Below are 16,047 nucleotides of genomic sequence, written 5' to 3'. Positions count from 1 at the left end.
TTACAACTCCTTGGGAGTCACAACTATGGATACTCCCTATTGGCTGATTCAAATTTTTCAGCCAATAGGAATGCAAGGGACGCCATCTTGGATCGCGTATTTTGCATTGAAGATTCAGTGTACGGCGGCGACCATATAAAGAGGATGCTCCGCGCCAGATGTCTTCAGGATGGACCCGCTCTGCGCCACCGGGATCAAGATAGAAGATGCCGCCTGGATGAAGATTGAAGATGTCGCCTGGATGAAGATTTCTAGCCGCTTGGATTAGGACTTCGTCGCCGGGATGAAGATTGAAGAGGCCATCTGGATGAAGACTTTTCGCCGCCTGGATGAGGACTTCTCCGCCGGATAGTCGGGGGTTAGTGTTAGGTTTTTTTTAAGGGTTTTTTGGGTGGGTTTTATTTTTATTTTTTTAATTTTCAAATTTTTTATTGAGGAACTGCATAGTACAAATAGCAAACATACATAAAATGTATATTGGTGATAAAACAGGTGTTATATAATAAACAGATATTCAATAAATATTTAAAGAGTCCTCTTTTTTTTCCCCCTCTTGGAAAGACTGCAAATTATGTAATAAGACAGTAGGGATTATAATTTCTGCCCCTGATAATACAATTCAGGCCGCTCTTGGACCTTAACATTTAAATTAGAGTAATGTTAGGGGTCATTATTTAACATAATAAAGAAAACAGTAACAACAAAAATAAAATAAAAAAGATAAAACAGACACGCAAAGAGTTAAACATTAAAGAAAAAAGGCATGGACTAAACCTTCAGATATCATTCTGAGAAAGGATATGGAGAGCATACTCTATGTTTTGTGGTTTACAAAGGGATAACACAGCACTAAACATGTCAAGAAAATTATTGCTCCCTATTTTCCAACTCTGACCAATAAAATTATTAATAGTACTTAATAACTTGATTACAACAACCAAGTTTGCATTATATATGAGTAACATATGTTCCACAAGAGGGATTTGTGAGCAAGTATTGCTGTCTTAGTGTTTGTACATATTATCCAATGTGATTTACATTAAAACCCACATCGCTTTATGAAAAGTAAAGTATGTCCTACTTCGCCCATAGCCTCGGCCGCAGGCCACCAAGCGAGTATATGCTATGACATGTTGTGGGTATGTATAATGTTGTCCTGGAATGTGCTTTTGTTGTTTAAAATGTTCCCCCAGGAGTCCCCCACGCACCCCCAGTAAAAACAGACAAACAAGTAAGGTAATGTTAGGACATTAACAATGTCTGCAGGTCTAGTGTCAGTAACCTTGTGTCATGAATAGCTAAATTAACATAGTAATATCACGATACATTCTTGTGGAATCCTGTAATGTGCCATAGCTGTTAATTATATCATAAATTAAACGCACACCTGTTAATAAACACATGGCTAAAACATTAATAGCAATACAACTAGTTTAGAGATTTGTATTTTACGAGCTGGAGTTCTGAATTATATTAAGCCCCAAGGCTTTGTTTAACCAATAGGGATTACCCCGTCAGGATCGCATGAGTCTCTAAGCAGAACATTAGAAGAGTGGCTCCGGGAAAAAGAAAAAGTGTTATATATAGACACATATTCATACACTAATTGGCGATTATTCTGCATTATTTGGGATGCTTCTGAGAATTGATGATATAGATCATGGATGCCAAACATGGCTGCCAATGTGAAAAGCAATTGCAGCTCAGCTGCGGCCTCCCGGGGGCCCCCCCAGAAAACCCCTCCAGCCGCCAATAGCTTGTGTCCCTTCATCCACTGGAGCCTGTTTGACCTGCTGGATGGGTCCAAAGTCTCATACTTTATTGAGCTCTTCTGCTCCGATGTCACTGCGTGTGGGTCATTTGCTATCTCCAATGTCAGCATGGCCTGTAGCGGTTCGTGAGGTAGGATGCTTTCTGGGGACTTCTCTTGTTTGCCGGTTGTGTCTAGGGAGAACGCCTCAGTTTTATCAGTAGTTGCAGTTGTGAAGCGCTTCATTAGAATTTCAAACGGAGCGTTGTCAATTAGTTGCTGGCACAGTAATTCAAATTTGCGCCATATTGCTTGAATGGCATCATGTGTGTCTCCCTCTCCCGAGGTGGCCATCTTAATTAACTACGCAGTATTAAATCCCATATGTTATTTTGCTTCAAGTTCTAGAGAGGCAGTTGTGCAAGTCCAAAAGTTAATAAATTCATATAACTCAATGTGTTATTGCTGAAAACGTCAGTAAGGCAGACACCTGCTCCCGGGTTTTATTTTTAGATTAGGGTTTGGGCATGTGAAATAGCTAAATGCCCTTTTAAGGGCAATGCCTATCTAAATGCCCTTTTCAGGGCAATAGGTAGCTTAGGTTTTTTTATTTTGTGGGTTTGGGGGGTGTGGGGGTTTGTAATGTTAGTGGGTATTTGTATTTTTTTTTTCAGAAAAAGAGCTGATATCTTTAGGGCAATGCCCTACAAAAGGCCAATTTAAGGGCCATTGGTAGTTTTTTCTAGGTTATGTTTTTTATTTTGGGGTATTTTTTTTTAATGGGTATAAGAATAGGAATATTTTTTATTATTTTTGATAATTTGTTTGTTATTTTGTGTAATGTATTTTTTTAGGGGGTGTTTGGGTTTTTTGTAGCAAAAAAGCTGTTTAAGACCCTTTTAAGGGCCCCCAAAAACACTACTGATTCATTAGAATTAGAGCTGCTTAAATCCTATTGGCTGATTTGAACTGCCAATAGAATTTTAGCAGCTCTAATTCCTATTGGCTCAGTCATATTTTTCAGCCAATAGGAATGCAAGGGACACCATCTTGGATCGCGTACCTTGCATTGAAGATTCAGTGTAGGGTGGCGGCCGTATGAAGAGGATGCTCCGCGCCGGATGTCTTCAGGATGGATTCAGACTTCTAGCCGCTTGGATGAGGACTTCGCCGCCGGGATGTAGATTGAAGAGGTCGTCTGGATGAAGACTTCTCGCCGCCTGGATGAGGACTTCTCCGCCGGGATGAAAGTTTTAAGGGCCCTTGGTAGTTTGGGAGGGGGGTTTGTATACTGTTAAGTGGTGTTTGTTTTTTGTAGCAAAAGAGCTGTTTAACTTAGGGCAATGCCCTACAAAAGGCCATTTTAAGGGCCCCCAAAAGGCCCCTTTAAGGGCCCTTGGTAGTTTATTCTAGATTAGGCTTTTTTATTTTGGGGGGTTTATTTATTAAAAGGCATTAGAATAGGAATAATTTTTAATTTTTTGGATAATTTTGTTTTGTTTTTTTTTGTAATGGTGTTTTTAGTATTTTTTGTAATGGTAGTTTTTTTATTTTTTATAATGGTATGTTTTTTATTTTTTTGTAATTTTAGATGTTTTTTTATTTTTTCTAATGTTAGTTTTTAGTGTAAGGGAGCTTAGGTTTTATTTGACAGGTATGTTTGTATTTATTTTAACTAGGTAGTTAGTAAATAGTTAAAGGGACACTGAACCCAAATGTATTCTTTCGTGATTCAGATAGAGCATGACATTTTAAGCAACTTTCTAATTTACTCCTATTATCAAATTTTCTTTATTCTCTTGGTATCTTTATTTGAAATGCAAGAATGTAAGTTTAGAAGCCGGCCCATTTTTGGTGAACAACCTGGGTTGTCCTTTCTGATTGGTGGATAAATTCATCCACCAATAAAAACGTGCTGTCCGGTGTCCTGAACAATAAAAAAAAGCTTAGATGCCTTCTTTTTCAAATAAAGATAGCAAGATAACGAAGAAAAAATGATAATAGGAGTAAATTAGAAATTTGCTTAAATTGCATGATCTATCTGAATCACGAAAAAAAAAATTGGGTTCAGTGTCCCTTTAATAACTATTTACTAACTAGTGTACCTAGTTAAAATAAATACAAACTTACCTGTGAAATAAAAATAAAACCTAAGCTAGCTACAATATAACTATTCATTATATTGTAGATAGCTTAGGTTTTATTTCACAGGTAAGTATTTAGTTTTAAAAACAGGTATTATTTAGTTAATATTTGTAAATTTAATTTAGATCTATTTTAATTATGTTAAAGTTAGGGGGTGTTAGGGTTAGGGTTACGTTAGGGTTAGGTTTAGGGGTAGGTCTAGGGGTTAATAGTTTAATTTAGGTTGTTGCGATGTGGGGGGCTGGCCGTTTAGGGGTTAATAGGTTTATTTAGTGGTAGTGATGTGGGAGGCCAGAGGTTTAGGGGTGAATAACTTTATTTAGTTGCGGGGATGTCAGGGAGCGGCGGTATAGGGGTTAATAACTTTAATATAGTGGCTGCGATGCTGGGGTGCGGTGGAATAGGGGTTAATAACTTTAGTATATTGGCGGCGATATCAGGAGCGGCAGATTATGGGTTAATAGTTTTATTTCGGTGGCGGCGATATCGGGAGCGGCAGATTAGAGATTAATAACTATAGACAGGCGTCGGAGATGTCGGGGGGCAGCAGATTAGGGGTGTTTAGACGTGGGCTTTATGTTAGGGTGTTAGGTTTAAACGTTACTTTCTTTTTCCCATAGACATCAATGGGGTTGCGTTACGGAGCTTTTCTTTCCGCGATCGCAGGTGTTAGACTTTTTTCTGACCAGCTCTCCCCATTGATGTCTATAAGGAAAGCGTGCACGAGCACATCAGAACAGCGCTTGTTTTTGGTGTGGTATGGAGCTTAAAAACCCCATATCGCCCGCACAAGCCAGGTTTTTTAAAACTTGTAATAGCAACGCTATAGGGGATTAAATAACGCAACTTTTGTTCCGTTCGTTAATTTCCCTATAGCGCTCTAAACTCGTAATCTATCAAATGGAAACTAGTAATCTCTATCTATGCAACCACTAAGATATGTATTGCAAGACAGTGGAAGAGTCCTGACCCGCCTAACCTGACTTAGGTTAAAAGTGTGATTGACTATAGCTAAAATGCATCGAAGTTTCTTCAATGCTCATGACAGGATGGATAGTTATTGGTCCATGTGGGGGAGGTTGGTCCAATAGAGGTTTATGAGTATGACCTTAGTATGCTTTTAAAATCAGTTCATTCCTCCCCCTCTCCCATGTTTTATTTTCCTGCTATATGTACCTATTTGTACTGTCTGTTCTTGGTGCTATTATTGTACATGTTGAATGATATCATTTAATTTGTTCTTTCTATTTACAAAAAAAGATTTAAAGGGACATTCCAGCCAAAATTAGAATCCACACGGATGCATTTCAGTTTTGAAGCATTTTTGTACTATACATGTATTAGCATAAATGCTTCTAATAAAAGCTATAGCTGTTTCAAAAGTTTATTTAAGTATGCACCGTGCACCAGCATTTTAAACACATGCTCAGAGAACTTAAGGTGCTTGTACCATCTGCTAATGACTTACGGCTAGATTTACAGTTTTGTCGGTAACGACCCGCGTATCTAACGCTGGCTTTTTTTCCCCCGCACCTTTTAAATACCGCTGGTATACTTTGAAAGTATGTATATGTGAAATTAGTATTAAAGATAAACATTGATGCTGACATTAGGACACACAGTGTAATATTTAAGACAAGCGGCTAGATTTAGAGTTTTGTCGGTAACGACCCGCGTAGCTAACGCTGGCTTTTTTCTGGCCGCACCTTTTAAATAACTCTGGTATTGAGAGTTCACATAATGGCTGCGTTAGGCTCCAAAAAGGGAGCGTATAGCATATTTACCGCCACTGCAACTCTCAATACCAGCGTTGCTTACGGTAGTGGCCAGCTTGAAAAACGTGCTTGTGCACGATTCCCCCATAGGAAACAATGGGGCAGTTTGAGGTGAAAAAAACCTAACACCTGCAAAAAAGCAGCGTTCAGCTCCTAACGCAGCCCCATTGTTTCCTATGGGGAAACACTTCCTATGTCTGCACCTACCACCCTAACATGTACCCAGAGTCTAAACACCCCTAACCTTACACTTATTAACCCCTAATCTGCCACCCCCGCTATCGCTGACAGCTGCATATTATTATTAACCCCTAATCTGCCGCTCCGTACACCGCCGCAACCTACGTTATCCCTATGTACCCCTAATCTGCTGCCCCTAACACCGCCGACCCCTATATTATATTTATTAACCCCTAATCTGATGCCCCCAACGTCGCCGCCACCTACCTACAATTATTAACCCCTAATCTGCCGACCGGACCTCACCGCTACTATAATAAAGGTATTAACCCCTAATCCGCCTCACTCCCGCCTCAATAACCCTATAATAAATAGTATTAACCCCTAATCTGCCCTCTCTAACATCGCCGACACCTAACTTCAAGTATTAACCCCTAATATGCCGACCGGACCTCACCGCTACTCTAATAAATTTATTAACCCCTAAAGCTAAGTCTAACCCTAACCCTAACACCCCCCTAAATTAAATATAATTTTATTCTAACGAAATAAATTAACTCTTATTAAATAAATGATTCTTATTAAAGCTAAATACTTACCCTTATAATTATATTGTAGCTATTTTAGGATTAATATTTATTTTACAGGCAACTTTGTATTTATTTTAACCAGGTACAATAGCTATTAAATAGTTAATAACTATTTAATAGTTACCTAGTTAAAATAATTACAAAATTACCTGTAAAATAAATCCTAACCTAAGTTACAATTAAACCTAACACTACACTATCAATAAATTAATTAAATAAAATACCTACAATTATCTACAATTAAACCTAACACTACACTATGAATAAATTAATTAAATACAATACCTACAAATAAATACAATTAAATAAACTAACTGAAAAACAAAAAATAAAAAAGAGCTAAGTTACAAAAAAATAAAAAAATATTTACAAACATTAGAAAAAAACAATTTTAGACTAATTACACCTACTCTAAGCCCCCTAATAAAATAACAAAGCCCCCCAAAATAAAAAAATGCCCTACCCTATTCTAAAATTAAAATAGAAAAGCTATTTTACCTTACCAGCCCTTAAAAGGGCCTTTTGCGGGGCATGCCCCAAAGAATTCAGCTCTTTTGCCTGGAAAAAAAAACATACAATACCCCCCCCACCAACATTACAACCCACCACCCACATACCCCTAATCTAACCCAAACCCCCCTTAAATAAACCTAACACTAAGCCCCTGAAGATCTTCCTACCTTGTCTTCACCACGCCGGGTTCACCGATCGGTCCAGAGGAGCCTCCGAAGTCTTGATCCAAGCCCAAGCGGGGGCTGAAGACGTCCATCCTCCGGCTGAAGTCTTGATCCAAGCGGCGGCTGAAGAATTCCATCATCGGGCAGAAGTCTTCATCCTATCCGGGCAGAAGAGGAGATCCGGACCGGCAAACATCTTCATCCAAGCGGCATCTTCTATGTTCTTCCTTCCGATGACGAGCAGCTCCATCTTCAAGACCTCCAGCGCGGATCCATCCTCTTTTTCCGACGTCCTAAAACAGAATGAAGGTTCCCTTAAGGGACGTCATCCAAGATGGCGTCCCTCGAATTCTGATTGGCTGATAGGATTCTATCAGCCAATCGGAATTAAGGTAGGAATTAAGGTAAGGCTGTTCCGATCAGCCAATAGAATGCAAGCTCAATCTGATTGGCTGATTGGATCAGCCAATCGGATTGAACTTGAATCAGAATTTTCCTACCTTAATTCCGATTGGCTGATAGAATCCTATCAGCCAATCGGAATTCGAGGGACGCCATCTTGTATGACGTCCCTTAAAGGAACCTTCATTCTGTTTTAGGACGTCGGAAGAAGAGGATGGATCCGCACTGGAGGTCTTGAAGATGGAGCCGCTCGTCATCGGATGGAAGAACATAGAAGATGCCGCTTGGATGAAGATGTTTGCCGGTCCGGATCTACTCTTCTGCCCGGATAGGATGAAGACTTCTGCCCGATGATGGAATTCTTCAGCCGCCGCTTGGATCAAGACTTCAGCCGGAGGATGGACGTCTTCAGCCCCCGCTTGGGCTTGGATCAAGACTTTGGAGGCTCCTCTGGACCGATCGGTGAACCCGGCGTGGTGAAGACAAGGTAGGAAGATCTTCAGGGGCTTAGTGTTAGGTTTATTTAAGGGGGGTTTGGGTTAGATTAGGGGTATGTGGGTGGTGGGTTGTAATGTTGGTGGGGGGTATTGTATGTTTTTTTTTCCAGGCAAAAGAGCTGAATTCTTTGGGGCATGCACCGCATGGTAAGGTAAAAGAGCTTTTCTATTTTTATTTTAGAATAGGGTAGGGCATTTTTTTATTTTGGGGGGCTTTGTTATTTTATTAGGGGGCTTAGAGTAGGTGTAATTAGTTTAAAATTGTTGTAATATTTTTCTAATGTTTGTAAATATTTTTTTATTTTTTGTAACTTAGTTCTTTTTTATTTTTTGTACTTTAGTTAGTTTATTTAATTGTATTTATTTGTAGGTATTGTATTTAATTTAAAGGGACAGTCTAGCCAAAATTAAACTTTCATGATTCAGATAGGGCATGCAATTTTAAACAACTTTCCAATTTACTTATATTATCTAATTTGCTCAATTCTTTAGATATCCTTTGTTGAAGAAATAGCAATGCACATGTGTGAGCCAATCACACAAGGCCTCTTGGTGCAGCAACCAATCAGCAGCTACTAAGCATATCTAGATATGCTTTTCAGCAAGTGATATCAAGAGAATGAAGCAAATTAGATAATAGAAGTAAATTATAAAGTTGTTTAAAATGACACACTCTTTCAAAATCACGAAATAAAAAAATTGGCTTTCATGTCCCTTTAATTAATTTATTGATAGTGTAGTGTTAGGTTTAATTGTAGATAATTGTAGGTATTTTATTTAATTAATTTATTGATAGTGTAGTGTTAGGTTTAATTGTAACTTAGGTTAGGATTTATTTTACAGGTAATTTTGTAATTATTTTAACTAGGTAACTATTAAATAGTAAATAACTATTTAAATGCTATTGTACCTGGTTAAAATAAATACAAAGTTGCCTATAAAATAAATATTAATCCTAAAATAGCTACAATATAATTATAATTTATATTGTAGCTATATTAGGGTTTATTTTACAGGTAAGTATTTAGCTTTAAATAGGAATAATTTATTTAATAAGAGTTAATTTATTTAGTTAGAATAAAATTATATTTAACTTAGGGGGGTGTTAGGGTTAGGGTTAGACTTAGCTTTAAGCTTTAGTGGTTAATAAATTTATTAGAGTAGAGGTGAGGTCCGGTCGGCATATTAGGGGTTAATACTTGAAGTTAGGTGTTGGCGATGTTAGGGAGGGCAGATTAGGGGTTAATACTATTTATTATAGGGTTATTGAGGCGGGAGTGAGGCGGATTAGGGGTTAATAACTTTATTATAGTAGCGGTGAGGTCCGGTCGGCAGATTAGGGGTTAATTAATAGGTGTCGGCGGTGTTAGGGGCAGCAGATTAGGGGTACATAGGGATAACGTAGGTGGCGGTGGTATACGGCAGATTAGGGGTTAAAATTTTTTATTAGAGTGGCGGCGATGTGGGGGGACCTCGGTTTAGGGGTACATAGGTAGTTTATGGGTGTTAGTGTACTTTAGAGCACAGTAGTTAAGAGCTTTATAAACAGGCGTTAGCCCAGAAAGCTCTTAACTACTGACTTTTTTCTGCGGCTGGAGTTTTGTCGTTAGATTTCTAATGCTCACTTCAGCCAAGACTCTAAATACCGGCGTTAGAAAGATCCCATTGAAAAGATAGGATACGCAATTGGCGTAGGGGGATCTGCGGTATGGAAAAGTCACGGCTGCAAAGTGAGCGTTAGACCCTTTCCTTCCTGACTCTAAATACCAGCGGTAGCCCAAAACCAGCATTAGGAGCCTCTAATGCTGGTTTTGACGGCTAACGCAGAACTCTAAATCTAGCCGTTAATTTGTTAAAGGCTGACATGAAACACCATTTCTTTTCTTTTATGATTCAGATAGAGTGTGTCATTTTAAACAACTTTCCAAGTTACTTCTATTATCACATTTGCTTCAGTCTCTTGCTATCCATTGTTGAAGGAGCAGCAGTGCACTACACATCTAGTGAACCAATGAAAAGAGGCATTTCTGTATAGCCACCAAGCAGCAGCTAGCTCCCAATCTCAAACCTACCTAGGTATTCTTTTATTGGTATTCAACTAAAGATACCAAGAGAATGTAGCAAACTATATAAAATAATTACATTGAAAAGTTGTTTAAAATCACATGCTGTGTCTAAATCACAAAAGGAATTTTCATGTCTCTTTAATTGCTGACACGATACAAGCCCCACTGGCGATCTGAGCAGCTGTAGTATTTAAAATGGTGCACTGAGAATATCTAGCTATTTTCACATGCACGTGCAGAGAAAATGTTAACACTAAAACAGTGATAACTTTTGCTAGAAGTATTTTTGCCAATACATGTAAATATGTTTCTATTCAAACATATGATTAATTTATGTACATTTAAATTTTGACCGGAATCTTCTTGATTTTTTTTCTTTATATCAGATTCACAGTATCAATATTATTTATTTAGTTTATCACGAGGTATGTGGTTTAATAAAACTAATTGGAGAACTGAACTCTTACACCTCAAGGACTGTGATTACCAGGTATATGGACTTCTCTTTGGACTTTGCACAACCTATGTATATCTGGTTTGTTATTTAACTAATTGTTGCATTATGATATTGTGTCCTAAATGTGTATTTTGTTGACTAATGTTCAATTAAAATAAATGAAAAACAAAAAAAACAATTTGTACTGTTTATTGGTAACCATAATTGCCCGTATCACTGTCTTTCTCAAATCTCTTCCTGGATATCCTCTCACTACCTTAAGCTAAATCTCTCCAAAAGGGAGCTCCTTATTTCCCCCCTTCTTCTAAAATCTCCACCCCCATCTCTCTATAACTGTCGACAACTCCATCATTACCCCTACCACACATGCCCGATGTCTTAGGGTCACACTTGACTCAGATTTTTCTTCCACTCCTCACATTCAGTCCTTGGCTAAATCCTGACACTTCCACCTTAAAAACATCTCTAAAATTAGACATTTCCTTACACAAGAAACAACCAAGATTTTAATCCACTCTCTCATCCTTTCCCGACTCGACTATTTCAACTCCGTACTCTCTGGTCTCCCTAGCTGCCGCCTAGCTCCTTTACAATCCATAATGAATGCCTCTGCCAGGCTTATCTTCCATACACGTCGCTCTTCATCTACTGCACCTCTCTGCAAGACCGCTGCTCCACAACCTGTCCACCTGCTCTGAGCAGGCGGACAGACATCGCCACAATTCAACCCGATCGAGTACGATTGGGTTGATTGACACCTCCCTGCTGGTGGCCAATTGGCCGCGAGTCTGCAGGGGGAGGCGTTGCACCAGCAGCTCTGGTGAGCTGCTGGGGCAATGCTGAATACGGAGAGCGTATTGCTCTCCGTATTCAGCGAGGTTTGGCGGACCTGATCCGCACTGTCGGATCAGGTCCGCCAGACTTTGTTAAATCGAGGCCCTTGTCTCCAGATACTCTCCCCGCTTCCCCTTCACTCTGCTTACGACCTCCTAATCTCCTCCTCTTTTGTTACCTCCTTACATTCCCATATACAGGACGTCTCCAGGCTGGCTCCCATCTTGTGGAATCCTTGCCTCGCTCCACAAGACTCTCCCCTAATTTTGAAAGCTTCAAGCACTCCCTAAAGACTCTACTGTTCAGGGATGCATACAACCTACACTAACCATTCCTAATACCAGTTCCTCTCCCCCATTGCTATCCGCCATGAACCTCCTTAGCATGTAAGCCTAAGAGCCCAACTCTTTGCAGATCACCTTCATAAGAGCTGACTACAACAGTGCAACTCTCGGCAGGGCCCTCTACCCATTAAATCTCTATCCGCTAGATTTGGAGTTTTGTCGGTAACGACCCGAAAAACTAACGCCGGCTTTTTTCTGGCCGCACCATAAAAATAACTCTGGTATTGAGAGTCCACATAAAGGCTGCGTTAGGCTCCAAAAAAGGAGCGTAGAGCATTTTTAACGCAGCTTCAACTCTCAATACCAGAGTTGCTTACGCAAGCGGCCAGCCTCAAAAACGTGCTCGTGCACGATTCCCCCATAGGAAACAATGGGGCTGTTTGAGCTGAAAAAAAACCTAACACCTGCAAAAAAGCCGCGTTCAGCTCTTAACGCAGCCCCATTGTTTGCTATGCGGTAACCCTTCCTACGTCTGCACTTAACACTCTAACATGTACCCCGAGTCTAAACACCCCTAACCTTACACTTATTAACCCCTAATCTGCTGCCCCCGCTATCGCTGACACCTGCATTTTATTTTTAACCCCTAATCTGCTGCTCCGTAAACCGCCGCTACTTACATTATCCCTATGTACCCCTAATCTGCTGCCCCTAACACCGCCGACCCCTATATTATATTTATTAACCCCTAATCTGCCCCCCTCAACGTCGCCTCCACCTGCCTACACTTATTAACCCCTAATCTGCCGAGCGGACCTGAGCGCTACTATAATAAAGTTATTAACCCCTAATCCGCCTCACTAACCCTATAATAAATAGTATTAACCCCTAATCTGCCCTCCCTAACATCGCTGACACCTAACTTCAATTATTAACCCCTAATCTGCCGACCGGAGCTCACCGCTATTCTAATAAATGTATTAACCCCTAAAGCTAAGTCTAACCCTAACACTAACACCCCCCTAAGTTAAATATAATTTAAATCTAACTAAATTAATTAACTCTTATTAAATAAATTATTCCTATTTAAAGCTAAATACTTACCTGTAAAATAAATCCTAATATAGCTACAATATAAATTATAATTATATTATAGCTATTTTAGGATTAATATTTATTTTACAGGTAACTTTGTATTTATTTTAACCAGGTACAATAGCTATTAAATAGTTAAGAACTATTTAATAGCTAAAATAGTTAAAATAATTACAAATTTACCTGTAAAAGAAATCCTAAGTTACAATTAAACCTAACACTAGACTATCAATAAATTAATTAAATAAACTACCTACAATTACCTACAATTAACCTAACACTACACTATCAATACATTAATTAAATACAATTGCTACAAATAAATACAATTAAATAAACTAGCTAAAGTACAAAAAATAAAAAAGAACTAAGTTACAAAAAATAAAAAAATAATTACAAACATAAGAAAAATATTACAACAATTTTAAACTAATTACACCTACTCTAAGCCCCCTAATAAAATAACTAAGCCCCCCAAAATAAAAAAAATGCCCTACCCTATTCTAAATTACTAAAGTTCAAAGCTCTTTTACCTTACCAGCCCTGAACAGAGCCCTTTGCGGGGCATGCCCCAAGAAATACAGCTCTTTTGCCTGTAAAAAAAAACATACAATACCCAAGCCCCCCAACATTACAACCCACCACCCACATACCCCTAATCTAACCCAAACCCCCCTTAAATAAACCTAACACTAAGCCCCTGAAGATCATCCTACCTTGTCTTCACCTCACCGTGTATCACACCGATCCGTCCAGAAGAGCTCCTCCGATGTCCTGATCCAAGCCCAAGCGGGGGGCTGAAGAGGTCCATGATCCGGCTGAAGTCTTCATCCAAGCGGGGCAGAAGAGGTCTTCCATCCGATTGAAGTCTTCATCCAAGCGGCATCCATCCGGAGCGAAGCGGCAGCATCCTGAAGACCTCCACCGCGGAACATCCATCCTGGCCGACGACTGAACGACGAATGACGGTTCCTTTAAATGACGTCATCCAAGATGGCGTCCCTCGAATTCCGATTGGCTGATAGGATTCTATCAGCCAATCGGAAATAAGGTAGGAATATTCTGATTGGCTGATGGAATCAGCCGATCAGAATCAAGTTCAATCCGATTGACTGATCCGATCAGCCAATCAGATTGAGCTCGCATTCTATTGGCTGATTGGAACAGCCAATTATTTTGGGGGGCTTTGTTATTTTATTAGGGGGCTTAGAGTAGGTGTAATTAGTTTAAAATTGTTGTAATATTTTTCTTATGTTTGTAAATATTTTTTTATTTTTTGTAACTTAGTTCTTTTTTATTTTTTGTACTTTAGCTAGTTTATTTAATTGTATTTATTTGTAGCAATTGTATTTAATTAATGTATTGATAGTGTAGTGTTAGGTTAATTGTAGGTAATTGTAGGTAGTTTATTTAATTAATTTATTGATAGTCTAGTGTTAGGTTTAATTGTAACTTAGGTTAGGATTTCTTTTACAGGTAAATTTGTAATTATTTTAACTATTTTAGCTATTAAATAGTTCTTAACTATTTAATAGCTATTGTACCTGGTTAAAATAAATACAAAGTTACCTGTAAAATAAATATTAATCCTAAAATAGCTATAATATAATTATAATTTATATTGTAGCTATATTAGGATTTATTTTACAGGTAAGTATTTAGCTTTAAATAGGAATAATTTATTTAATAAGAGTTAATTAATTTCGTTAGATTTAAATTATATTTAACTTAGGGGGGTGTTAGTGTTAGGGTTAGACTTAGCTTTAGGGGTTAATACATTTATTAGAATAGCGGTGAGCTCCGGTCGGCAGATTAGGGGTTAATAATGTGTCGGCGATGTTAGGGAGGGCAGATTAGGGGTTAATACTATTTATTATAGGGTTAGTGAGGCGGATTAGGGGTTAATAACTTTATTATAGTAGCGCTCAGGTCCGGTCGGCAGATTAGAGGTTAATAAGTGTAGGCAGGTGGAGGCGACATTGAGGGGGCAGATTAGGGGTTAATAAATATAATATAGGGGTCGGCGGTGTTAGGGGCAGCAGATTAGGGGTACATAAGGATAACATAGGTGGCGGTCGGCAGATTAGGGGTTAAAAAAATGTATTCGAGTGTCGGCGATGTGGGGGGACCTCGGTTTAGGGGTACATAGGTAGTTTATGGGTGTTAGTGTACTTTAGAGTACAGTAGTTAAGAGCTTTATGAACCGGCGTTAGCCCAGAAAGCTCTTAACTACTGACTTTTTTCCTGCGGCTGGAGCTTTGTCGTTAGATGTCTAACGCTCACTTCAGAAACGACTCTAAATACCGGAGTTAGAAAGATCCCATTGAAAAGATAGGATACGCAATTTACGTAAGGGGATCTGCGGTATGGAAAAGTCGCGGCTGAAAAGTGAGCGTTAGACCCTATTTTGAGTGACTCCAAATACCGGCGGTAGCCTAAAACCAGCGTTAGGAGCCTCTAACGCTGGTTTTCACAGCTAACGCCAAACTCCAAATCTAGGTGTATAAATGTTACCTTGTATACCGCCTATGTTTATAGCACTGCAGAATCTGTTGGCACGCTACAAATAACCAATAATAATAATAATAATTGCCTGTTTTTATTTTTTTATTGTTTCACCCCTTCACGCCGTTAGGACGTTCCATGCTTCCCTAACAGCACTGGGCTTTAATGCTGTTAGGACAGTGTGGAATGTTCTACCATATACGGCATCCTGCAGCATTTCAGTACCCTTTGAAGTAGGCGAGGATCGGCCTAGGGGCCGTGACTAGCATCTTAGGTAGTCCCCCATGATCCGATCCCGGTCTTTAAATCACACGATTGCATCAACGACCACGTGATTTAATTTTTACAAATAGTGTTTACATCTGAATTTTGTTCTGATGTGAACGCTATTATTCTGTCACAAATGGTTTAATATTACTTGCCTTCAGTTAGTTCACTTTACCCCATCCCTTCCATACAGTGGTTTTCTCACTGAAATTATTTAAACACAGCTACTGTAGTCATAAGACAAATGGCTGTAAAAGCTTCTCTGGGTCCCCTTTGTTCAAAAACAGCAGACATTGCTGACTTTGTCATTATTTTTGGCACTTAGAAGGCTGATAATTGCAGCTGCGCACCACACTTTTGAAATTCCCAGCAGTGAAACTTTGATCAGGTAGCTTGTAAGGTTATTTTTAGCTCTAGTGTAGATATTATGCTCCCCCCTGACACTCCCTGTTCCCTACTTGATCTCTCCCCCCCCCCCCCCGGTAGTCACCACCATCTTAGGTACTGGTAGAGAGTCTGCCAG

This window comes from Bombina bombina, chromosome 3, assembly GCF_027579735.1.
Source record: "Bombina bombina isolate aBomBom1 chromosome 3, aBomBom1.pri, whole genome shotgun sequence".
Lineage (NCBI taxonomy): Eukaryota > Metazoa > Chordata > Amphibia > Anura > Bombinatoridae > Bombina > Bombina bombina.
This window is presented reverse-complemented; position numbering follows the sequence as displayed.